This window comes from Grus americana, chromosome 3 (genome assembly GCF_028858705.1).
Source record: "Grus americana isolate bGruAme1 chromosome 3, bGruAme1.mat, whole genome shotgun sequence".
NCBI classification, from domain to species: Eukaryota; Metazoa; Chordata; class Aves; order Gruiformes; family Gruidae; genus Grus; species Grus americana.
The window spans coordinates 99,086,743-99,112,881 of NC_072854.1; the positions used below are offsets into that span (position 1 = coordinate 99,086,743).

Sequence of the window (26,139 nt, forward strand, 5' to 3'; positions counted from 1 at the left end):
TCTCAGAATTGCCTTCTACAGACCACTTTTTCTGTATGTGCCCCTCTGTGGCAACTAAACTAAACGCGTGACTTCTGTGTATCTCATACCTGCCACACGCACGACAAAACGCAGCCAGGATGGCAGCCTCCCAGACTTCTCTGACGGTTGTATGCTTCCCGGAGAGGGTGCCGGGCGCTTTCTGGTCTCGGAGGACCAGAGGATCTCCTCCGCCCGCATCCTGGAGGAAAGCCCCATTTCGGCACCTGCTGAGCCCTGTCATGGCTGGGTGAAGCCGAGCCACTCCCGCAGCCATCGCTGGGTTTCACATTTTCTGCTACTATCAGGCAAATGATTAGTGGGAAGAGTCACGATATCCATTCTGGACGTGGGCATCTAATTCTGCTTATGTCACAATATACAAAGTATATCCTACAATAAATTAAGGTTCCTAAATAGTTTGTGTACTTAAGATAATTTCAACTAAAGTCTCAGCAGAATTTGTGTCACACTAAATTGCAGTAATTCAATCCCTTTGGTTTAAATACATTGATTCTACATAAATCAATGGAAGCACCACCAGGGCATAAAATTACATGCTCGGCCAAATGATTGTAATATTAAGCCTGAAAAAAAAGTATGAATTGAACGATGACAAATCCAGATCTATGCTGTATTTACATGAGTGTGCTGCATGCTTCATTGTCTGTACAATCAGAATGATAAATTGGTAGCACACTTTGCAGATCTATTTGAATAAGGAACCCCATATTGTTACAAGTTTATCTTCATGGTCAGTGAATAATTTTATACTTACTGTCACACTAAAATTAAATCCTCTATATTACTGTAACTCTCAAGTGCAGGGGTGTTGCTGTTCTCCATATTCTATGCTGACCAATTAACAGGATTGATTGCAGCTATAAATTAATTTAACTGAAACTATAAACTGATTTTATAGTTCATGTGACAGATTGTTGCATTCCTTACAGAGTGCTCTGTACAACACAGTAGCATACAGTGCTGGCAGTAATCAACTACGATACATATTTCCCGACCATTGTACAAACCTTATTTCCTTGTTTATGTATTTCTATCCATAACTGACTATATTTTAAGGCCTCTCAGTCACCTTTTAGCTTTGTTAGAAGCTATGATGCTGTTTATGCGTTATGGTTTTCTCCCAAAGCACATGAAATAGATGAAAGTCTCCCTCAGAGGACTTCAATTGACCTTGAATTTAATGAGTGGTGGCAAGAAGGGATTACTCTGATAAGAAAGCTTCATTGAGATGGTTTAAATAGACTTCTTTGGCCCAGTAGTTTGTACCATGACATTGCATTTATAGTGTACCAACAGTGTATTAGCTGTTTGTATCTCCTCTGACTTGATGGAAAGATATATGGAGTTTGACACTTTTTTTTAAAAAAAAAAAAAAAACAAAAAACAACATTTTTTCAACAGTGTAATTCTACTTATCACAGGAGAAGGTAAGCCCAGAAGATCTATATCAGATTACCAATATTAAAACCCCACCATTTTAAACTCTAGTGGAGCCTGCAGAATTGAGAAATCACTGAATATGTTACATTGCTGCTTTACATATATTATGATAACAGTGTCAGCTCCATTCCAGATTTAGACAAGTAGCAGAAGCCTTTGTTTGAACTGAATGCTAAATACTCTTCCTTGTGCATGGGTTTATTTTCTTTTGTTGTGCAGTTTTCTTTTCAGGAATTATTTGCATTGCTAAGCTGCAGGGTTTCTGTCAAAGAGTACTGGCAAACCAAATAATTATCTTTTTGGGTTTTTTTTTTTTTTCATTTCTTGGTAGCTGACACACGGTCTTAGAATTCATTCCTTGCTCTGAAGACCCAACACAAAACCATCTGAACTGGCACAAGCTCTTAAGCATTTGTTAACCTTGAGGCACTTTTAAACGTATGTTATTGCTGTTTATATTCAAGATATTAAAAGTAATTTAGTAGCCTGCCATAAACCATGGGAACACCCATCTGTCTAATGGTATCTCTGCTCAAAACAGAATGAAAACCAAAACAAATTGCTTGATAATACCAGATTCTTTTTAAAAGTAACCCACAAGACAATTCCCTTGAGCCTGCTCTCTTTACTGCAACTGTTTAAAAACAACCTCTAGTAGCTTTTAATTTTTACAGTAAAAAACATCTTCTAAGAGCTTATTGTCAAAAAGAAGTAGTTTTGGCAGAATACATACTGATTCATACACCTAAGAATCCCTATTTATCTGACTCCTGATCCTTTTTCTGAGCCCTGTACTCAGCGATAGTCAAGTATGTTCAGGCATGATTTATCTTCACATCTGATTAGCCGTTGCTCTACCCAGTTAGAGCCTGACAGGCTTTTTTAATCCTTACCTAGCTGAACAAAAACCAGCATGTATTAGACGTGGCATAAATGGTGGTATAAAAGCCGCAGGTGGTATGAACATCTCTGATGATGAGGTGCTGAACTTAGGATTTTGGGACGAAAGATTTGATAAAGAGTTATTTGCTTATTTAAAATTCTATTAAGTGGAAAAAAGTAATTTTCTAGGGACTTTATTTGTCATGTTGTCATATTATTCTTTCATTTAATAATTTAAATGTTTAGTAAAATAATAGTCTGTGTCAAAAGTTTAAGTCTGACTACAGTAGATGATAACCTCAAGTCTGCCTTGGTAATGAATCAGAATGACTTCTATGCATATAAATAAGACTTTGATGGCTGCATGTGTTGCAAACACTGATTAAAACCATAATTAAAGCTAGCTGGAAAAGCTGAGGTGGACTAATTTTGATCGTGAAATAGTCTGAACACACATCATAATGATAAAACAAGAAAAAAAGGATGAGAAAAAAAAAGGAAGTGCAGGCTGAGGAAAGCCACCTTCTCATTCCTCCTTTTGCTAATGCACAAAGAGAGGGTCTCCTAGTTCTTAAGGACCATTTTCAATCTTTTTACAAATGTGTTCAGTAAAGAGTAGAGACACGTATTCGGTAAGGAGTAAAGAAAGAACGTATGGGAAGTACGGGTGGCTGTTACTCAGGTGAGCACTGCGAGACTTCAGAGCCACCCCCACGGTACGCCCAACCTGTCTGCCCTCCCACGGGGCTCCATAGCCGCCGCAGTGTGGGCACCAAGGACAAGCTGAGGAGCTGATCTCTGCAGGTCCTCCCAGGAAACCAAGAGAGGCAGTTCCAGTCTCCTCTCTGCTGACGAAAGGCATTTTGGCGGTCTGACTCCTAACCCATCCCAAGCACTAGCCCGTGCCAGAGCGGCTCAGTGCCCTGAGCCTTCTGCAGATACTGGCAGGCATCGCTGCCTGTCCTGTTGGTAAGGGGACTTCTTTCTCACTCTTCACTTCTTTTGTCTCTATTCCCCTAAAATCAGGTGACTAATTTTTCATACATGAAAAACTGAAAACCTGGGGTGCAGTGTACAGCAAATAGAGGAAAACATGCTGGCAAAGAGTTGCAAATTGGTCCAGTCAGAACACCCTCCAAATGTGAGTCAAGGTCTGTCTTTGCTATGTATTGGACCTAAAAGCCTGTGCATTTGACCTGCAACCCCATGAGATTTGAAGGGTGAACAGAGGTCAGTACTCGCTTATTGCAATTCTTAGAAATCCAGTAACCTTCAAACGATTGAAGGAAACAACCATACACTGAGCAATTAACTCAATGAGCTTTACATATATGCTGGGGGGGGGGGGGGGGAAGAGTGAAAACCTGCAATCTTCATGGTGAGTTTGGTGAGACAAAAGCATCAGTGAAGGAGCCAATATTCAATATTGCTTATAGAGCACAGCAGCAAAGTCTCTGGTTTCAGAAAGCATTTGAGGAGATGAGCAGCATCTTATCTGAGCCCAGCAGTGACTTTCAGGGAGAAGGAAGTGAGGCTGCTGGCTCTTGCTTAGATTAAATTTCTGTTGTTACAAGGAGGAAATTTGGTGCTAATTATTTGAAAGCAATCTCTGCTGTAATTGAGTCTTTGTGAAAGCAAGAAGCTAATAATGTGCATAGCTCAGGCAAAAACCAGGCAGCCCTCCTCACATCTGTCTGCCAAGCTGTGTGGGGCGAGGAGCAGCTGCATGCCAGGGCAGCCACTTCATCACCGCCATCCAGACCCCTACACCTGGCCAAACACTCCCACCTCGTGGCAGAGCAGTTCCCACCAAAACTCACCTTACCGCATCGACCTGCACAGGGAGAGCCAATAACACTGCCTGATGCCGTGCCAGTAGTGACTCTCCTCTGTCAGAGACTGGTTCTCATGCTTCGTTTAGATAGTCATCGGTAAAATATTTACTGCGGATGATTAGCATCAAGAATAACGGGAAGCAGGAAGCAGCTTCACATCCTTGGGAACACATTTAATGACTTGTAAAATATTCTATCATATTATCTCATTTTATGAGACCATGAATCCCAGTAAACACAGTGACACCTGAGTGATACCTTTGCTCTGTAAGCTTCTCGGCACACAACGGTAGTATTTTCTCTTTCCCAGAGATGAAGATATTGCATCGTTTGCCTTTGCAGAAAACAAGATGAAGCCTGAAGTGATTTTCCACACTGCAGGATGCAGACATCTGTTATCTCATTCTTACCTCTTCGGGGACACGTCCACTTCGATAAGAAGAATAATGCAGTCTGAAAAGTGTGGGTACTATAATAAGTATAGTGGAAGTAGTTATTTGCTGATCACAGGTCTTATCTTGGAGAAAAAGGATGACTGACTAAGCCTCTGAAGCACAATCCATGGTTTAAGCCAAGATGGTTTTTAACCCTTTATAAAGCTTCACATAATGAATCATTCACAATATTTTCACTACAACATCAAACACATTAAACCAATTTTTGCCTAATAGTGCGCAATTGTAAAAGCACACAAAAATTTGGTCTAATGCCCAGTTTCTGTTGTTGTGCTCTTCTGCATTTGAACCTAGAGCTTGGAGTACCTACAAAGCTTTATACACTTAAGGGGAAAATCACAGAATATTCCTACAGCTTTTTAAATCATGAATATTTTGTTAGTCCCACATTTTCATATTTTAGAACTAGGTCATATTTTGTGTTATGAATCTAAACTGTGTCTAAGCTACTTTATTCATGTTTCAGACTATTGAATACCATGGTTTAGCTGAGACTTGTAACCAGCAAATAGTTACGTTACAAGGTTGGTAGTGGAAATCACTATAGTTAACCAATCTCAAAAAAATAGCTATATTCAGTTGTGTACGTTTAGAACATTTCAGCTTAAAACATCACGTATTTAAGAACTCCCATTTCCTGCCTTCATTAGTAACTGAACACGAGATAAATATGCTAATCCGATAAAACATGAGCTATCACCTGTGGCTGGATCCTGGCCAGTTAAACTGTCACATAGTGATGCTGAAGTTAACGCTATGCTGACTGAAAGAAACAGTCTTTCCCATGCTAGAGACACCTATTTCTGCCACCCATGGTTTAAATAAGAGCTGATTTTCTAATCATTCACCGCTGAAAACCAAGCGTCAATGAAGTAATTTCTGCAACAGACTGGATGCATGTGAAGTATGAAAAATGTCCTAAAGAAAGAATATAATTGCTTAGAAAGATGCTCCTTCTAGAATGAAATGAGCACTGGCCAGTTTCCATGCTGAGATCAAAATCGAGGCCAATGTTAATGTGCTAAGCATGCTTTACAAAGCTACTGTAGGAAAAAATATTATGCATGCAGAACAATTAGTTGTATCTTGGTAGGGTTTGGTTGGTTGGTTTTTAATAGTAGAAACTATCACCTTTACAGATTAATTCCTTTTGCCAAGGTTCAGTTTTTTTTTAAAAAAAGTTTGTTTTAAAGACCACAAGCTAATAAAAGCATAGTTATAGCTTCAGTATGAAGTCATCCTGCTTTTTCCTGGGTCAAAAATGTCTTTCCAATGTCTTTAGAATGAGGGTCCAGAGATCATAGAATCATAGAATGGTTTGGGTTGGAAGGGACCTTCAAGATCATCTAGTTCCAACCCCCCTGCCATGGGCAGGGACACCCTCCACTAGACCAGGTTGCCCAAAGTTCCATCCAACCTGGCCTTGAACACTTCCAGGGAGGGGGCATCCACAGCTTCTCTGGGCAACCTGTTCCAGTGCCTCACCACTCCCACAGTACAGAATTTCTTCCTAATACCTAATCTAAATCTGCCCTCCTTCAGCTTAAACCCATTCCCCCTTGTCCTGTCACTACACTCCCTGATAAACAGTCCCTCCCCAGCTTCCCTGTAGGCCCCTTCAGGTACTGCTAAGCCACAATTAGATCTCCCTGGAGCCGCCTTTTCTCCAGGCTGAACAACCCCAACTCTCTCAGCCTGTCCTCACAGGAGATGTACACAGATAGATGATGGTTAACTATTTGACCTCAAGTACATAAAAGATTTTCCAAACACATTTTAAACTCCCTTAATAAAGAAATCCCAGGATTAAATAATGCAAGAATACATTGTTTAGATAGAGAATAGCAATTTTATGTCACATTACTGGTAGAACTAAAACTCCCTGAGGTTGTACAAATGTCTCTGAAATACAGCACAGCAAAATTCATGAGGACATGTCACTTTATCAACACTTACTTAAAATTCTTTGCCCAGCACAGCTATGCCCTTGCTACCTATGAATAATGTGAATATTCCTAACCCACAACAATGAAATCTTTGTATAATAATGTATAATGAGCTGTCATCAGATAGTTAATACTTTAAAGTTGTTATGTGAAGCCCAGACATAAGGACACTAAGGTGATAGCAAAAAAAAAGTCAAATGCTTTTTTTGGGCCAAGCTCCAAGGAAGTAGAACTTCAAAAAGCCTAGTATATCAATAATATCTCTGGGAGACATCTGCCAGCTTCAGCGAAACCCAAGATTTGTGAATCTCAGAGAAGTCTGATGAAGACCTTCAATTCACTTACGAGCAGGCAGACTAGCGTAAACGTGCACGTGTTGTCTCGGCAAAGCTACCCATCTGCCACCTGTCCCTTTCCAGCTCTCTGCCCACCCAGCTCCCATATGCTCTATCCTCTTTCTTATTTCCAGGCTGTTTTCCTTGCTAGTCTATTCTCTACAGATTTTGTTTAAATTTCTACCTAGCCCTTTCTTTCCATTTTCCGTGCATATCCTCTCCTCCCTTCCCTGAATTTCTTCTTGTTTTTCCACCTGAATTTTACTACTCCAGACTCAATGAAACTAGCTATCTTTTGAAGTGCTTCTTGGGGCCTCCTGGATTTCAGCCCTCTTCTTCACACTGTTCTTCCCTTTGCAATTTCACTTCTGTCCTTTCTCTTTTCTTTTCTCCCCTCTTTCCTCTGTTGTCCTTTGGGCTTGGTTATCTTCAAACATTTCCCAATGGAAAAGAGTTTTTGCGTGTTACCATTTAGTTTGTGGTCCAGGAGACACGTTTAACTCCCATGCAGTAAGGGCCAGACAGAGGAAACGTTTCTGTTTCAGAAAGGCTGTTCCGCAAGATTGCCCTGCAGACTTGGACACTTGTGAGAGGACCACAGACTCATAAGAACAGCAGCAGCAGAACTGGTCAGCTTGGAGGATGGGCATACAATTTCTAATAAAACCTCAACTGAAAGACCCCAAATCATCCTCTAAGTTCCTTTTTTGTCAACTTCTCTCAGTTCGGTTGAGCAGCCAACACCTTTTTCAAGAAATAATGACCACGGAAAGAGGACTGTTCTCACGCTAACATTCCTCCTTTCCCTTTTCCTGGCAGAGGGACCTGCCAGGTTGGAGGGTAACCTCACGCACACAGTCACATGTCCTTTCCCTCTCTGAACAAGATTAAGATTTTATAATCTCGCTCTATGTGATAACTCTGTCTTGCAGCTCGGCAAGATCGAATCCAATTATTCACTGCTGAATTTCCAACAACCAAGAGAAAGGTATAAGTTAAACTACAGGAGCATTATGTATGTTCCCCCCAAACCAGGAAAAATTAAACAGGTTCTACAGTCCCTTTATGGAGGTGGAGGTTTTCAGCAATTGCACAGTGACATCTGGTATAGATTTAGAGAGACTGTACTAATGCAAACAGAAGAAAAATAACACTTTACTAGACAGATGTTACGATGACTATGAATTATTAGGCTACTCTGATTTTTTTTGGTATTCAATAAAATGTTCATTGTGGAGCTTGCTCTTCCCACTCAGGAGTAAACTGGCACTCAACAAGAAACTTGTTCAATTTCTGTGAAGAGAGGACTCAAAGATATCCATCACAGACAATTGCCATCTGTAGGAGGCCATCAATTTCTTCAAAATTGTGTTCTTGCAGCCTCCAATGTCTCCTCTTATTTAACCAAGATTAGTCTGTTCCTTAAGGAGAACTTTTAGGTAGTCAACAGGATAACCACGAAGGGGAGCAGCCCTTCCACGGAGGCTTTGTGAGAAGCACTTGGCATCAATCAGCACTCTTAAGAACCAGATCTTTCTCTTAAGAAGACCTTCCAGGTAGACTCCATTACACAAATATCTGCTTATATATAGAAAGAAAGGTTTTTAAAGTGTCTCTGTAGGTTATATTTTGGAGAAGTTTTCTCCTTTCTACCAATAAGAAACCCCTAGAAATTAATTATAATTGTTTACAGGCCTAAGAAGCAGGTCTTCACAAACACAAGTTCCCATAGTCCCAGGTAGCCAGAACCATGATTTTGATTAACTGTAAGTTACTAATTAAAATCAACCAATCTTAAAAACTCTTCACCATGGGTGAAATTCAGTCTGCAGAAGAGAAATCCCACATAAAAGAGTTTCAGGAAATATGCAATTTCCGGACTAAATTGTCCAGGTGATGTGATTAGAGACATCTTTAACCCCTCCCTGTAACCCTCTACATGCCTTTCTGCTGCCTATTCTGCCTATTCTGTTACTCAGTTACTGTTCCTGATGTCAAACTCCAAGGAATTATGTACAGAAAATCCATTTTCAGCCACTATCAGAATATTAAAGGCAACTGTTGATGCTAAAATTAATAATTCGCTGTTTTGTTCGAGTGATTCTTGTGACTCAGATAACTCCGAAACAAAAATTAGGCTGATGACCTAGTGCTCATCACTGAATTCATAGCAACTGTGATAAACAGGTTTTACAAAAAACTGTTTTATTTGGTCATAATACGAAATTTAATTTCTCCCTCTGCCTTGTTTAATGCTTCAACTTTTACATGATTGGAAGCACTTTTTATTCCTGCCCAGCAGTAGCTAGTATGGACATTTATTAAAGAAGTTTTGAAATATATCAGAGGAATCTTAGATCAAGAAGTGTGTCATCAAAGGCAGAAGTTTCTATTCACTGCACCACATAGATTTAAACAGAATGTGCTCCCTTCAGCATTTTTCTTCCTTTTAGCTAAATAAAGTCCTTATCACTATGGATTAAAGAATAAACCTCTGACTATTTTACAAAATTGCCACTGTTCAGATTTACTATCATGGAAGGTGACAATTCCTGCACATAGCAGAAATTCTTAAAAATCTATAAATTTTCACCAGTTAATGTACTTTTCCAATGTAAACAGGCTTTAGGAAAGATTTGTGCTTTCATTCTAGGCGAATAATTATTATTATTAGAAAACTCTACCCATTTCATCCATTTATTGTCATAGCTTACATGACATGAAAAATGATTAGCAATATGGTTTAAGAAGTGAGCTGTAGAATTCAATTGAAAATTCAAACCCTGCCAGAGGTGTTCATGGGTAATTAAATATTAAAAGTAATGCAATTCCATACTCTGCAGAAATAGGTCTGTTTCAGCTTCAGATTCTCATTGGAACTATTTACATTTTGCTCTTCACCCAAAAAAAAAAAAAAAAAGCACACACTGGATAGTCATCAGTTCTGGTTTCAATCACTGACTTTCCCTTGCAGCAAAATGTTGCTGAAGCACTGAACCTGTCATGCATTGCACAACACTAAATCAAATGATTTATGAGTATCTGACAGTGATCTGATGCTTCTAATTTGTCAATCAAATGTGCAAGCTGTGAAAAAAAAAAAAAATCAGACATCTTTTGGAAAGTGGAAATGCACCTGGGGAAGTTCAGTCTTATTTAGTTACCTCACATACTTATTGACGCACGCAAAAAATCTCTAAGGCAGGCAGAAAGACTCCTTCCTGACAGCCTATACATTTATTTGAAGTTCTTCTACATGACCTCTGCAGGTCCCCGCTCCGGGGGCTGCAGCACGGTGTGAAACCCCACAGGACTGGAGCCCCTACCCCAGGCTGGGAAGTCTAAATCTTTACAAAGCAAAACCAATGTTTGCCACTTCTGCAGTCAGTAAATCCATAGGCTGCTTTTCTCTTACCTACCCAGAAAATCCTTTGTTTTCTTCTCCATCCTATTTTCAGAAAAAGCAAGGAAAATGGTAGAACTGATCTTTTGCCTTCGTCCTGTTTTTCCAGCACTTTTCCTGTCCTCCCTGCGGTGCCTTTCCAGTGTGGTAGCAATAGGACACATTACTTAAACCAGACTCTTTTGATTACTGAAGTATTTCTTTCCCTTAATGAGAGAAATTGGGCATTTGTTTACCATAAGTCCTGCCTTATTCATTTCAGACTGTGGTAAATGTTCATTCGGTGTCCCCTAACAGCTACTAACAGCAATAACACATATTCTTGGGGGATCGCAGTGTCTTGCTATTAAGGCAAATGTTCTTTTTCTGAAATACTGTTATTTATAAGTAATTTCCCCTCAGCATGTTATCTAGGCAGCTGCAAAAGACTAAGGAATGGTCACAATCCATTCAGTTTGCCTTCCATCTGCAATTCTAAAAATCATAAGGAGAAAAAGAAAAGAAAATCCACATGGAGAGCACTGTCTCTGAAAATCCTCCCTGGGGCAATCATAGCTGAACCTAGAAAATAAGTTCCTCTGAAGCAGCATCTGGAACAGGAAAAGGATGACTAGCCTGAATGGGCTTCCCCGCTCCCCGAGGAGCGCGGCTCCTTGATGAGCCTGACAGAGCATTTTGCAGAGCCGTGGAGCGTGACCCGGTGCTATCCTTACAGCCAGCGCTGCACTGAGCATAGAAATCTTTCTGTGCCGGTGCAAACTTACTGTGTTGATGGCTTCGTGAATTCCAAATGCCTGTGCCTGAACCTTGCATCTCTATCTTCAGGACAGTTTGTTTTCTAGAGTTGATTCAATGACAGGGGGTACGTTGTCTAAAAGTTAGGAGCGATTTCATAAGTGAATTCGATTTTCCACTTGCAAATAAGTGTGGAATTACAACCTCTGCACTTGATGCCCAGTGAACCAGTCGGAAACCATGAGGCTTACATTCATTAGTTCGCATTAGAAAAACAGCTTTCTGAGATGCAATCCTAACGACCATTCACATATTTCACAGGATTTTTATCTCACTTACACAAGACTGCTGGGAGGTCATTTTACAAAGTAGTTAGTGATACCTAGCCATACTGCTGAGGCAAACTGTTGCATTTGATACTAAAAATTGTAGTGCTATAGTTTACAGTGGAAAAAGAGAACAGACACTAAAGCTGCTGTAGAGTCTCTGGAGACACAATTACGGCTTATTTCTGGTATTCTGAGTAGCTGGACTCAGCATAATCACAGTCTCACTTTAACCCCAAAACTAAGTGGATTTCTCCTCGGCACTTTGGAGCTCACGGACTCACTAATACATAGCAACGCGCATAAAAGTACTCAATCCAATTTCCTTTCAGACCAGCATGTTGTAGAGACATAAATATATACAAAGAATTTGTACCACTGGAGAATCAAGTTGACTTTAAGTCAGGTTGACTAAGGCTCTGCCAGAAAAATCTTTTAGGTTCTTAATCCTTTTAAATTGTGGACTTTAACTTTTGTGCGTTAAACTTCCATGATTATCATGAGTCTTATAATAGTTAGTGCATTCTTTAAAGGTCCAATACACCCAAAATTCTCAAACTTTATTTCAAAGGAATAGAGATTCTAGTGCTTATAGCTTCAGAAAAACATTATCATGAAGGCTGAGAAAACAGCCTTTTAAGAAAAACTTTTTTTTTTTTTTTTTTAATCCTATGATTTGGAAGATGTCAAGTCAGAGTCCTGATTTCTGAAGATCAGCAACTCATCCCTTGCAATCTGTTATCATGAAGACCATTAAAACTTCCAGGTAAGTAAAGACTTCCTACTGTATCTGGAATTTGGGATTCCAAATCTAGTAACAGTAATTCTACATTTCTTACATTTCTTTTAAAAAAGCAGAAATATGCCAACTTTGTAGCATTGGCTTAGGTAGTGATTTAAGTTTTCTGATGAATAACTAGCTCAGGAAAAGACAGAGTCACAAAGATACATTGATCCAAACACTAATCAGAACACAGGCTCCTGCTTGAAAGGTAGATGTCAGAAGCTTCCTTGACACCAGTTGTGGTCACATGCTTCTGACTTTATCTTTGTAAATCTCTCATCAAATCTTGCACCTTCTACTCCAACAGGATCTTGCCTTTAGTTCTTGTATGTTGAGCAGGATGCCACCACTTCTACTAGTCCCTCCCACAGCTTGACCCAGAGCCTCTACACTTGGACGATGATCCTCCACTTGCTTCTTCCTCAACTCAGGGAACCTCACACTTGGCCCCTTCTGCTATCTGGACCTTTTCTACCTTGGGCCAAGGGCCTTTACATGTGCTCCTTTTTAGCAGCATATCCACAGTGTCCTTCCACTTACTGCTTCCTCCCATTGCTGAGCTTCGTACAGCTTCTCTTGCTGCTTGACACTTTCTCCTCAAAAAATTTACTGGGGCATGTATATGCTCTTTTAGGACATATAGGCCTGTTTTCAACTTTGTGGTATCACTAGCAGTCTACTTGCAGCAATATAGAGTGCTCTCCATGGGATAACTGCCTAAATCAACTAACTTTCAAGGCATTTAATCATCCTATGTGATGTTCCATGTGGCTGGACTACAAACATGTACTGGAGCTAGCTAACTGTAAACAATACTGCCAAATCCACATGAGGTGTGTTAAGTAAAGTCGGCATAGCAGTAACCACAGCGTAGGCAGACCCTCAGAGTCAGGACTTATTTGTAGCATTATCTACCTGATACTGAGAAAACTGTAAAATGCTGCAGTCATCACATCCTACGTTTGTTCTGATGGCTAATGAGCCAAAGAGTGCATTTGAGGTCGGACTGCAGGCATGAGCCAAACCCAGCCACTGCTCAGTCCTTGCCATATGGGAACCAAAAACTGGAGTCTTTCACTGGTGGAAATTGCAGATGCTCTTTCACTTTCTGCAGATTCCCCTTCTCTCCACACATTGTTCCTGACAGCACTGCATGGATACTGCGGCACTTCTCCTATTTTTAACAGTGTGAGGCACTTGGCTGGGAGTTCTCCATGCTTTAATGTGTGTTTGATCAAAAATTTAACTACCTCCTATAATTTAATTGTAAAATGAACACTTCCTGCTTCTGCAAATGATGTTTCCATGGAAACTGCTCATGGTGCCGTTGATACAAAATGAAGGGGGTTTATTAATGGGTCTTTCTATTTTTTCTGAATTTAAAAAACAGCTCTAGCTCAGAGTCTTGAGGCTTCAGTATTTCTCATTTGTTGCAGAAAAATATATTCAGAGAATGAGGTATATAAAACAAGCCATAGTACTATAACAGAGTATAGTAACCTAAATTCTTGGCTCCATAGAGCTTAAGCTGGGAAGGGGTAGTTGAGGTGGAATTACATTTTCTATTTAAAATTGTTCATGCAGAATGATGGAAGGTACTTATTATGGGATGATACATTCGTGATTTCAGAAGATGATTGTAGGCTGCACTGATCAGGGACATTTTGAGTACAGTTGGACACTCTTGAAAACCATGTAATTTATTTCATCAATGTCATCAATATAATCCTCATTGTAGGAAATGCTACTCTGGATTTTCCTCAGAAGCACAATTTGCATGAGGGAAGCATCCAAGATAACTTCCTAGCCTTCTAGTTCAGCTGGTAAGCAACTGGCATGCTCAGTAACACCTTCCTACAAATACTCATGTGAACACTCAAACTGCAGGGCAGATCCAATTTTATCATGCCAAACTAAACCACATTGTGTCCACAGACACTGGAAGTAAGTGGACTCAGAATCTTTCATACCACGAATTTCTTAGCCTCGGCAATGGAAAGAGAGGTACTGAATGGAAGATCCCGTTGTAGGACAGCATGCAGAGAGGCTGAGTTCCAGCTGTGCTTAGGAATCGCAAAAGGGAATTTGCATTCAAAGAGACACTGCTGGGGGCCTCGCCACTGCCAGGAATGGGTGGAGATGAGGCAGCAGGTAGCCCCCTTTTCAGCTTCACCTGAGGCAAAACCTCTGGCATTTGGCCTCTGACTAGGAAAAGTCTAAAGCAAAGTCTATCTCTCTTCTGTCTGGTAGCATGAAAAGATAGGGTGGCTTGGGGTGGTGCTCAGGGTCATTCACAGCCAAGAAATCTGGCAAGTCTCCTCCATTCACTGACTTCTACTATATAAAGGAGACTTTTATACTCACCTGAAAAAAAAACCTCTCCGAGGTCCACACAAGGTGACCTCAGATTTGGGTACTGCTCCCCACTTGAAAGCTGCCTGCAGCGGCAGGTGGCAAGGCTTCATGTGCTTATGCTTAAACTGTGTCTCCAAGGTTTCATCTACAACTGCTAGAATTAAATACATATTTTCTAAAAAGACCATGAAAGGGCAGGAGTTATACAATGCCCATGATCTCCTTGAAATCTCTGTAGACTAGTTGGTAAGTCCTAGACAGCGAGCAAAGAAAACCATGTGTAAAACCTGTTTTGCCAATATAATTTCACATCCAAGAGAGAAACAGCAAAGCCTTGTCCAGAAGTTAAACTAGTATTTAAACCAGAACTAAATCTATGTTACTGAATGCATACATGACAATTTTACTTACTTTTCTGCTACTGAATGCAAATCGGTCTTCATTGTCCACTTCCTTTGCATTTTTGCTGTTAATTAGCAAGTCTAGAGAAGAGAAATCATATTAAAAGGAGTCAAAAGGAGGCAACTTTCTGATGATATAAAAAGATGCCATGGGGTCGTTAAAGAAATCCCAATGCAACTTAGCTAATTTGTTACTTTTGATCTAGGATCATATAGCTTGCTTTCCTCTTGTTAATTGAGTAGTTCAGAAATTCTTGAACATTATATCATCTTTGATGCAGCTGGCCTCATTCCCTTTCATGTGTTTTAACAATACTAGCAAGTGTTAATGACAGCTGAAGTCTTGATATTTGTGAGTGAGAGTGCCAAAGTCATCTTTGACAGTGGCTATCAGTCATAGCAGCTTCTGCTGAAAGATAAGGCTTCCCCAGTTGGTCTTTATGGTTTTTTTGGAAAATGTTGGGGCTAAGGTATTTCATGTTCTTTCTTGACCCTGATACCTGAATTCCACCAGGTAGCAAATGGCTCACAATGAAAGAACTCCTATAGTGTGCTGTTAGGGTGGGTCTAAGGTTGCTAATACTAGATGGTCAAATGACTAGTGTCATCTGAATTAGATGGCATGGGAAGAGCATCTTTAGATATTGTTGCACTTGTTCTTATCTTCCAGTATATTATCATCGTGTTTTCCAAGGCATTTGCTCTACTGGATGATGAGACTAGTATGAGGCGTTTGCCATGCAAACCAGTTTTGGATTAATTTGTTATCTGAGGATCTTGAGAGATAAAAGTCTATATCATTTGTATTATTTGCTGTATATGAGAAAAAGTTGCTTGTCTGCTGGCAAACTGTGTCAAAAAGTACTGCCAAATTTCAGGAAAGTGTGGTGGGGTTTTTTTTTTTCTTATATTGATTTTGTTTTATGGAGGAGTTTTTTCAGCTTACCCTGCTGATTTGGAAATGAGGAGAGTTAGCAGCGCTTTGCCAATATCATAGACTTTAGTAATACACTTGCTAGATGAGGAGTTCAAATAACTTTCCTTTGGTCTCCGGAATTTTACAACACTCATGCCTGAAGAAAAACCCACACCTGTCTGAAAAAGCTATTTCTGTAACACTGTTCAACCCAAATAGGAGGAGAACTAGGATTTACAGCCCGACAAAGAGAGATTTAAAGCTGGCCTTCCCTGCTGCTGACTTCAAACATTCACCTTTACTTCAATAAAGCTCTACTCTTCTTGCCATACAATCCCTCCCCCGGCAGGACGTAAACACAGAGCTTGCTTTCACCATCACGAGGCATTGCCAGTCACTTGCTAAATTAAAAATTGTCAGAGAGCATATCCCATGTCCTCCCTGTCCTTTGCATTGGCCATTCGCGTGCTTGCCCCTCCATGGTGGCGGTGATGGTAGGATTGCATGCTCAGGTAGGTCTGGTGCTGACAATTAACTGCTATCCCCATCAGACATGCTTGGGTAGGCCACCTGCCAGCTGTGGCACCAGAGCGGTTCTTTTCTGTGACCATTTACAGCAAGACCAAACCCAAGTCCACTACTGCCACCGCATAGAAAACAATATTCAGAGCCAGATACAGGGATTTGATGGATGTCAAATTAATTTGGGATCTCCAATTATTCTAGGAGTCTTTTAAGGGATCAGCCTGCAAGACCTATGCTTTCAGGTATTGCTTCTATCATTATCTTAACGCACAATTCATAACTTAGAGACAAACAAAGGAAAGAAAGGTTTGTAGCTCTATTTTAACTTAGCTGGACAGCAGAAATCAGTTAATTCTCATTTTCAGATTTTTTTCTATACTATTATGGACCAATAGATCTTGGTTTGTTTCTTTTCAGTCTTACAGGACAGTAAAACCCACCTTCCTCACACCTCCCCACACCAATTCCACTACAGAGAACAAATACATTGTTAATGTAAGCAACCAGTTAATGCTTTCAGAGCTCACTAGCGCCTGGATCCTCTCTGGCTCACGACACAGGCTATGGTGGCAACCCGTCCCCAAGAGCTCGGCAATGCGAGACAGTTAATACAGCACACGGGATCCCTGCGAGAAGCCAGGCAACCAAGGGACGACTCTTCTCCTGAGCCAGCAGAAGCTGCCCCTGTGCTATTCCTTTAGGGCCAGGACACAAGAATAAATAGTTTTCTGAAACTCTGATTCTGGCAATCCTTACTCCTCCTGATGAATGGTTGTTTCATTCAGTCCTTTCTTGTCCTTAACATACTCATTTTTTCTTTATTGGACTTGACCAAAGCATTAGGCAGAAGTTAACCAAAAGTGAAGATAAAACTATGTTTAGGGATAATGCAGTGTCTCCTAAACTCTTTGTTCACTGTTAGGAATTTCCTTTTTCTTTTAACACCATAATCACAATTAGTAATTTTGTAAAAATATTACTTACAGCATCTGACTTCTCAAAAGAAGACAAAATTAGTGAGAACAGGTTTAACAGCTTTGACAGAGATTTTATGCCAACAAGGACTATAATATGTGTACAAGTATACTTTTCACACGTAGAACAGAAGCTGAAAACATGGATAGAAGCTCTGCACATACAAGCAGAGCATCATGGCTTCGGAGTCCATCAGGAGGAGTGCTTCTAGCAGCAGGTATTGCAATCAGCTGTCTTATCCATAAATATTTTTTGATATATGGCCCATGCTGTTCTCTTAAAATTATGGCATAGCTGTTCTTTAAAGAGCAAATCATCTATGACATTTCAGTGAGATCTTTTTTACTTAAAGCCTTGCTAAAAAGAAGGATTTTTAAAGCAGCTAAATAAAGTAGCCACCCCATTTTGTCTAATGCATGGATGATGTGACTCAGCTCTGCTGGCAACAGCTACCTTCTGAAGGCTGAGTCAATTTATAGCTTCATAAAGAGCAGCTGATAATGACCGGTCCTTATATATTCTGTTTCTGATATTTTATTGATCAGTGTAGGTGTCTGAATGGTGATTTCCCACTGCCAGTTCCATTGAGTAATAACTTGTGAGTGCTTTAAATATTAAATATTGCTGAAAGATTTGTCTTCCACAAGCAGGGGGATTCCCATTGTTTTAGCCCTTGCAGGGTTATTGTATTGTGAATAATTGAAGAAGCTGAATTGAAAGGTTAAGGCTCCAAGCAACTTTCCCACAGATCTAAGAAAAGCTGCCTAAAAGCAAATAGGAAAAAAAAAATAAAAGACCCAAAGTTTGACTGTTTGTTTCATTAACATTTAAGAATTGGTATTATTCTCATAACCAAATTATAGTGTGCAATAAACAAATCATGAAAGCTGGAGACATTCCACGTACTGATGCCATCAAGATTTCCAATAGTCTGTTTAGTTTTCTTGGCACAAATCCTAGGAACAGAAATCATTCTGATCGTAAAGGGCAGGGCCATGGGCGTAGGGAGATTGGTGAAGCAAGGTTTTCTAAGGACACAAAAACCACCTCAGAACGAGTCAGCTCATCTAAAGCAAACAGTGAAATCAACCGGATTAGAAATACAGACTTCCAAATATTTCCTGATTGATTTGTAGCTGTTGGCTACAAGCTCGGCTGTATTTTCCCCAGTCTCAAATACAAGCCTGTGCTCAAAATTATTCCACAGTAAACAAGGATGTGTTTACAATACCTTTAAAGAAATGGATCCCATGTTTAACTGAAGATAAACATGTTTATCTGAAGAAACATATTTTTGGTTCAAGGAAGCGTCAAACTGCTGCAATAGAAAACTGCAAAGGTAAGGTGTTGCTTCTGTTGCACCACATGTACAAAGGCTAGGAAGTAGACAGGACTGGTGGTTTGAGCTCGGCAAGAATTTATTTCCCCACACTAAAGTGGCAGAAGGTCCTCTCCGTCCTACGCCAGAGACCAAGGAGTTTTAAACTTTGAATCAGTGCTGAGAAAGCAAACACTTTTTGTTTAACTGTCATGAAGCAATGCAGATCAAGCCTAATTTCACTGTAAACAGATTTTATTCACTAGAATTGTGTTTCCTTTCTTCCAACCAAGCTTCATTACTTACTAGAGCAAGAAAATAACATTGGCATAGCAGCCATTTCTTTAAAATACAGCCACGTTAACAACACATTACAGAAACCTAACATTCATATGTATTCATCTTTAAGGAACAAACAGTCAGGTATTATTTTAAAATATCTTGCTTGTCATGATGGTACTGAATTTTAAGAACAAGATGAGCTGTGAACTAGACAGTACCAAAATTGTTTCCACTTAGAAACTTCTTATAAGGCGCCATAGCTATCACTAAGAAATTTTGAGCACTGTTAATAGGCCAGAGCTCAAAAGATAAGGAAAGCACCATCCCAGAAGAAACCACAGGGTCTAAAAAGAAAACTAAAAGAACTAAAAGAAAACTAAAAGAACAAAGAACAATGTTTTTGAACAAGACCCTTCCCATCCACAGCGAGTTCAAGAGCAGCGCTGTGATTACTGACCTATTGCTGTCCACTAACCCGTGTTGTCCATTCTGTTTTTGTGGAATAATCAGAAACGGTACAGTGAGAAATTAATAGCATCTCAAACAGAATCGGTCATCCACCACTTCTGCCTTTGCAGGCCAGTTTGTGCAGTCATTTTTCCTATCCTATTTCAGAGCAAGGCTATGCGGCTCTGCAGAGTGAACCTGCATCTTACGGAACATCCTTGCGCTGCCCGGCTCTTCCACAGCCACTCCTGTGAATCCGATTCTCCCAATACATTTGGCGATGGAGGGAAGCAGATGGGCTCCATTTACAGAGCACCTCTGTTTTTCTCTGTGTAGACCCCAGAGTACTTGAGAGATTTAACATACATTAGCAGACGAACGGCCCCAGGCCATCAGAGCAAATGAGCATTACTGACTGGGATTCTATCACTTTCAGTTAATATACTGAACTCGTACAAATATTTTGCTGTGATGTTGCGAGAAGTAGCGAGTAGCTCAGGCAGGGAACAATTCTGTTTGAATAACAACTGTCTTCTTTTCATCTTAATCTCCGAAAAAATTGATGAAGTGGGCCCTGCGGGCAAACTATGGACGACAGGGTGCCCGTGAGACTGATAGGATGCCATTAAGCTAACTCTTTGCATTAATGTTTAAAGAGCAAATGAATCTGTTGTTTTGTTTAGCTGTATGCACTGTTTTTCTCATGACAGCTGTTGGATACTGAGATTAATTGATGGATTATTATGTGCCCTCACAGCTTCAAACATATTAACCTTGAGTAGCCTTTTACAGTTAATCTCAGCTGAAAAGGAATATTGCACTAAAAATTCTGAGAAAAATCGATTTTCTCCTTCTTCCCTAGCAGCATTTATCAGACACTAAATTAGAAAAGAATTGTATTGAAAGGTTGTTTTCCTTTGGTTGGAGTTGCAACCTTTTTTTTCTTTCAATTCCTCTTATAGCTAAAGTTGATTAAGTTGTGATTAACTTCATTTTTATCAAGAGAGATATATTTTAGGGAATACAGTAAAAACATAGGCTAAGTATTGCCAAATACTGGCTCTGCTGCTAGACCACTGATTACTGGCACATCCTTTGTTTTCTTCCACGCATTGGTCCCCAGCATGGGAATATAACAAGGCCATGAAGGGCCCCACTCAGGAGCAGCCACAGAAATGCAACTTGTTTTGCTGCACAGATCACCGCACAATTACAAACAGCAAAGTAGTAAACCAAACAGTTTCACCATCCATTACAGGAAGAGGGAAGACCAAAGAAAATAATTTTCCACTTTGTAGGCTTAATGATTTCCTCTGGCCCATCATTTTTATCCAAATATCTAGCATGGAAAGGAAAGAGCTCAGGAACACGAGCTTGGTGCTTTTTCTGTTTGATCTAATATAGAGGCTGAGCTATTGTAATGTTCCTGATAACAATTTGTCCTGGTTTCGGGTGAGATAGAGTTAATTTTCTTTCTAGCAGCGGGTATAGCGCTGGGTTTTGGATTCAGGATGAGAATAATGTTGATAACCCACTGATGTTTTCAGTTGTTGCTAGGTGTTGTTTACACTAATTCAAGGACTTCTCAGCTTCTCATGCGCCGCCAGTGAGTAGGCTGGGGGTGCACAAGATCTTGAGAGGGGACACGGCCAGGACAGCTGACCCCAGCTGGCCAAATGGATATCCCATACCATGTGATGTCCTGCTCAGTATATAACTGGGGGGAGGTGGCTGGGTGGGGGATCACTGCTTGGGGATGGGCTGGGCATTGCTTAGCGGGTGATGAGCAATTGCATTGTGCACCACCTGTTTTGTATATTCTATTCTAATTACTATTTTGTCTTCCTTTGCTGTCCTATTAAACTCTTTATCTCAAGAGTTTTACTTCCCCCCCCACACCCTGATTTCCCCCCCCATCCCACTGCGGCGGAGGGGAGTGACTGAAGAGCTGCGTGGTGTTTAGCTGCCTGCTGGGTTAAACCACAGCACTATTTTTGTATGACTTCTGCTAATAGAGTCTTAGAGTCTATAGCAATACCCTGCGTGTGCTCGATGTACGCCGCCGGTACTGCCCACCAGGGAGTGAGGAGAGCGAGTGCTGCTAGAAGCAGGAGCAAATCTCATCAGGTTTCCCAGCGCTGTGCTGCAGGGGCTCGCCCTCTTAAATTCTGGTGTCAGGTTGGAGTTTTCTTTCACGCCTTCTTTCTGTGCTCTGGCTTGAGGTTACCCTCTTTTCAGGCACTGTAAAATCATCCTTGTCAGGAAAAAGGTCTTAATCCTTTCCTTTCTGTCTAGCACAATTGTAACTATACCTATTATACGCAACATGATTTTTACTGGAGAGAAAAAAAGAAAGTTCTTTAAAAAGCATGTTTTTCACTTGGAGAAATAAAGACAGGAGCAAGGTTTGAGCAGGCTATCTGTCTCAAGCGTTTTGGGTGACAATTTTCCACCAGCCCCTTCCTCCAGACACCACCCAGTCAGTGCTGAACATGGTCTGAACATTTCTTGCTAGAGAATACACTTCATTGCTTTCCCAGTTATGCTTTTCTTTACCATAGCGAGACAAATTTTACGTATATAGGAAAAAGGATTCTCCAAGATAGCCTTCCTGCCCTTTATAGCTTCCTTGGAGCTGCGCATGGGATTAATCACAGCCCCTCCCTGTTTCTCATGCCTCTTCCCTGAGAGCACAGGCTTTTTCTTCAGTCAGGCTTTTCTTTTTTCTGTATGTGATTGCTTCCTCTGAACTCCTTACCGAGTAGTTTGAAGACACCACAAAACTCAGATATTTATAGAGTCACCTTCAAGCTTACGTTAATCTTTCTCAAGCCAGTGGAATTACAGGCTCTAAAAACAAGCCAAAAAATATTCTCCTTTTGAAGCTATGAAATGCCAGCAGATAATTTCTAAATGCATGACTCTTACAATAAACATAGTTAGAGCGGTTTTGTACAAAATTTCCATGACTTTTAGTGCCAAGGAAGGACAGTAGACTACAGGACATAACTAACAAATGTGAGCTGATAGGGATCCAGTTGCGTGGCTTTCTTGCTATTCTTCAAGACTGTAGCTGCGGTCCTGCCCTCTTTGACACTTGATATTCTTATCATCAAATCCAAATTCTCAGGAAGCTGTTTTCAACTGAAAATGCATCCTGGAGAACAAATAGTAGTTTAGACAAGCATTCATATTGCCCTATAACCTTCTCTAGCATACCTCAAGAACAAAAAGTGAAGCTCCTCATAAAACTTGCATGTAAGTTATGTGACAAGCAGGGGTGAGAGGACATAAAGAGGTGATTTATCCACAACCCCTTCTCCCTAGGAACTCTAAGCACTTCATAAAGAGACACGAGTACTATTTCAGAGTTGCAAAGCAAGAGAAGATGAATTGTTTTGTCCACAATGTCATAAGTCAATGATGGAAACAAACAGATCATAGGTCTTCTAGGAATGCCTTCCTTGAGAAGGAGCCAGGGAACCGAAGGCTGTGGTCTGTAGGTGCTCTCCTATGATTGCCTCCATACCTTGGAATTATATCTTTACACTCTGCTTACACTTCAGTGTGTCCTGTAAGTTGATTGTATTTAAAGGTTCTTTCTGTTGTTCAGTGCGCTGTAGATGGCTGTGAGTGATTTTTAGTGTCTGCCCTTCAGTACCTATAAATTACATGCAAGTGGTGTAGGCATAGGTGAAAACGCACGGACAAGGAAATGCTGTCTATGAGGCTGTCTAGAAATTTAACCAGATAAAATACACCCATTTCCAGCTTCCACGGGATACCTACCAACAAAGAAAGAACACCCTGCTTATCAATACATTCATAAAAGTTACCTAACCATTTATTTGAAAGTAAAAAAATTAGGGTTCAAAACCAGCAGTGAGAGGAGTAAAGAGCATAAATCACCTGGGAATAGTCTTCCAAGAAAAGAGCACAAAGATGGGATACAGTATTGTGAGTGCCGGGCAATGTTTAAGGACCCATCGAATAATTTGCAAAATTATTTTACCATATCCTTTCATGAATGTGGAGCCTCAGATGTAGTAAAAATATTCTGAAGCTGAAAAACAAGTGTATAAAAATGCAGTAGTATCATTTTAGACCAACAAATTTAAAAGTTATTTTTGAAAGTGTGGCTTCCTAAAAAGAGCAATAGGCCGACTGAGTAAAAATAAATTAGCTTTGTCAGGCTGATTTACTTCTGGGAAGACTTTAGTTTTGTTTAAGATGTGTAACTCAATCAGAGACGTGTGCTTGTAAAACCAGCAGCGGCAAACTTCTTGCATACGGACCACTGCGAGAGTTTTGAAAAGGAGAAATATTTTTCTCTCTTTGTTAGGAGCCTCATTTTATTTGAGCTAACAGCAAAGAGAAAAATGAATCTCTGAAGTGACTGTGATACAATCAGAGCCAACTGCCATGCCGTATCCACACTGGCTTAGAACCGCATTTATAAAGTGCTGTTGACACTTTCACCTGAAGACTGAATACTCTGTGTACTAAAAACACCACTAGATCATCTAAGAGAAACGCATACGGCGTCAGCACAATTCTGAGGACTCTCTTAAATCTTTAAGAGATTGTCTCTGCAGGAGCTGAGAGGGCACAAAAATTACTGACCAAGAAATGACGTCAGAATACACTTAAAGGAAAAAGACAGATTGGTGCACGGTCCCTTTTTTACTGATTTGAGAAAGCTGATAGGGTCTTTAGCTGCTATAGTATGGATAACACAAATACATGAGAGAAATATATTTTTCTTGTTTAGCAAAATTCAGAGATAACGGCTTAGCATCATTTTTCACATAGCCTGTTACTGACTCCAAGTTGCCATAACGCTCTCTAAATGCAATTCAATGCACGAATAGGGTGACACGGCCGGATGGACAAAATTCAAGGATCTGGTTAACTGGGCACAGCTTCCCTGCTGTACTCACCTGGGCTGCGGGGGATGTGCCCAGCCAGCACAGAGAGGGGGTAGCTGCCTTCGCTCGCACGCGCTCAGGTGCTCGCATCTGCCACTCGGAATCTGTGGAATAGCTCAGCTTTCACAGCAACAGCTGCACCGAAACATTTACAGGAACAAGTCTGCATTTTGGGGCTACTTGGCATCCCTTTGTTCTCCCTGCCGTTCAAAAAGCGGATGCTATTTTGGAGAAGAAGCGCAGTTAATGAAGGCGCTTTTCCAGCCTACTACATTAAAAACATCTCTCTGTTCCTGCTTCTGAGCTGCAAATAAGTTAAATCGAGTGTTTCTGAGTGCTGGTGTCAACTACATGGCTTGAACCCATAAGGTGAGTGTTTTCAGAGACCGTGACAGCTTTTTCAGGTCTTCCTGAAACGTGAAAGGTTGGTTGCTGAATTCAGGAGATAAGGTTGGCTGCAGAGGGTGTTATCCTGTTGTTTTTACAGAAGTATTCTGTTAAATTTGGTTTCTGTTAAAGAAATAGGAAAATGTGTCCTAAGGACGTTGTTATCAGTGGTACATCAGTACTTCTTTTTCCTCTGCCGCCATCAGAACCTACCCAAAATGTGTAAGGCAGCCCTGAGAAATACCTTTTTCACAGTTACCATACTGTCGGACGCAGCCTGGAGAGGTAAGATGGCACTTACTCCACCGTCCGGGTGCCAACACGTCCCCATGCCGCTCCAAAGTTGGGAGCCCACTGGACACTGTCCGTGAGGCAGTGGGCAGCTTTTCTCAAGGGATGGAAGTATCACAGTGCTTTCCCAGACTTGGTCTGAGAACATGAAAGCGAGCCCATCAGCCCAGGCACGGACCCAGGGGATCGCGGATGCCCCGAGTAGCTGCTGACCACCAGCTGACCAGAGTGACACGGGAAACTTCGTTTCTTAAATTTGACCAGGTGGTTTGCAGTATCCATTTTTGGTGTAGACGTTTATGTTGCATTTTTTAAACGGAAAATACCCACACGTAAGCTTTTCATATCAAGGTACCTGCGTGCGGTTGGTTTATAAACAATTTAATACTGTGTAAAAAAAAAAGTCTTTCTGCCTGGCTGTGGATAGTTATGCCTTTAAATTACCCTTCAAGTCAGGAAAATGTATGCTGAAGTACTATATAGTAATTAAAGGAGAACTATACATACCACTACAAAGAGACCACGCAGCTCGTCTGACAGCTAGAAAGCACAGTTTCTAAACGTGCATAAGCACGGCTAACGTGAACATGTGGTAGCCTATGACAGCATTGGGGTTTACACAGTCAAAAATTAAACCCCTAGTAAACAGAAGCAGAAATCTAGAGGCAGCAAAACTTATTAAGGACTGACAGACATCATTCTATGTCACGCAGAAGTGGCATACAGGGCTCTTGCATATGAGTAATTGTAAAAGGGCTTATGAACATTTCAAAGCCTGCTCTCTACTCCGTGAAACCCATTTTATGCCCATGCAATACCATTATTGTTAATAATGAATAGTAAATAGGCGAATCCATTTGAAAACAACCTGTTGATGAAAATGAGTGCAAGTCATGCAGTTAATAACCTCATTACAACTAAAACTACTTTGAAGGAAGAGCAAGATTCTATTAAAGAGTTTTGTTCATAATGATCTCTTATCGCGGTTGGACCCTGAGATCCCCGCTGGATGCTGTAGGTATAAAATAAGAACCCCTGCCTCAGGAAGCACGCAAGGAGGAGGATGAAACAAAGATCCACGGCAGTGAGGAGACGACTCAAAACGCACTGACCACACAGGGCTACGCTTGG

The 26,139-nt window shown here is 40.7% G+C and overlaps 1 long non-coding RNA gene across 1 annotated transcript in view; it reads right to left on the reverse strand.

The window, feature by feature from the left end:
• LOC129205207 (uncharacterized) overlaps positions 1–26,139 on the reverse strand; it is a 63,975-nt gene that overhangs the window by 30,983 nt on the left and 6,853 nt on the right. Inside the window, exon 2 of the long non-coding RNA XR_008576651.1 lies at positions 14,950–15,020. This is a non-coding gene — a long non-coding RNA (uncharacterized LOC129205207). The remainder of the gene's footprint in view (positions 1–14,949; positions 15,021–26,139) is intronic.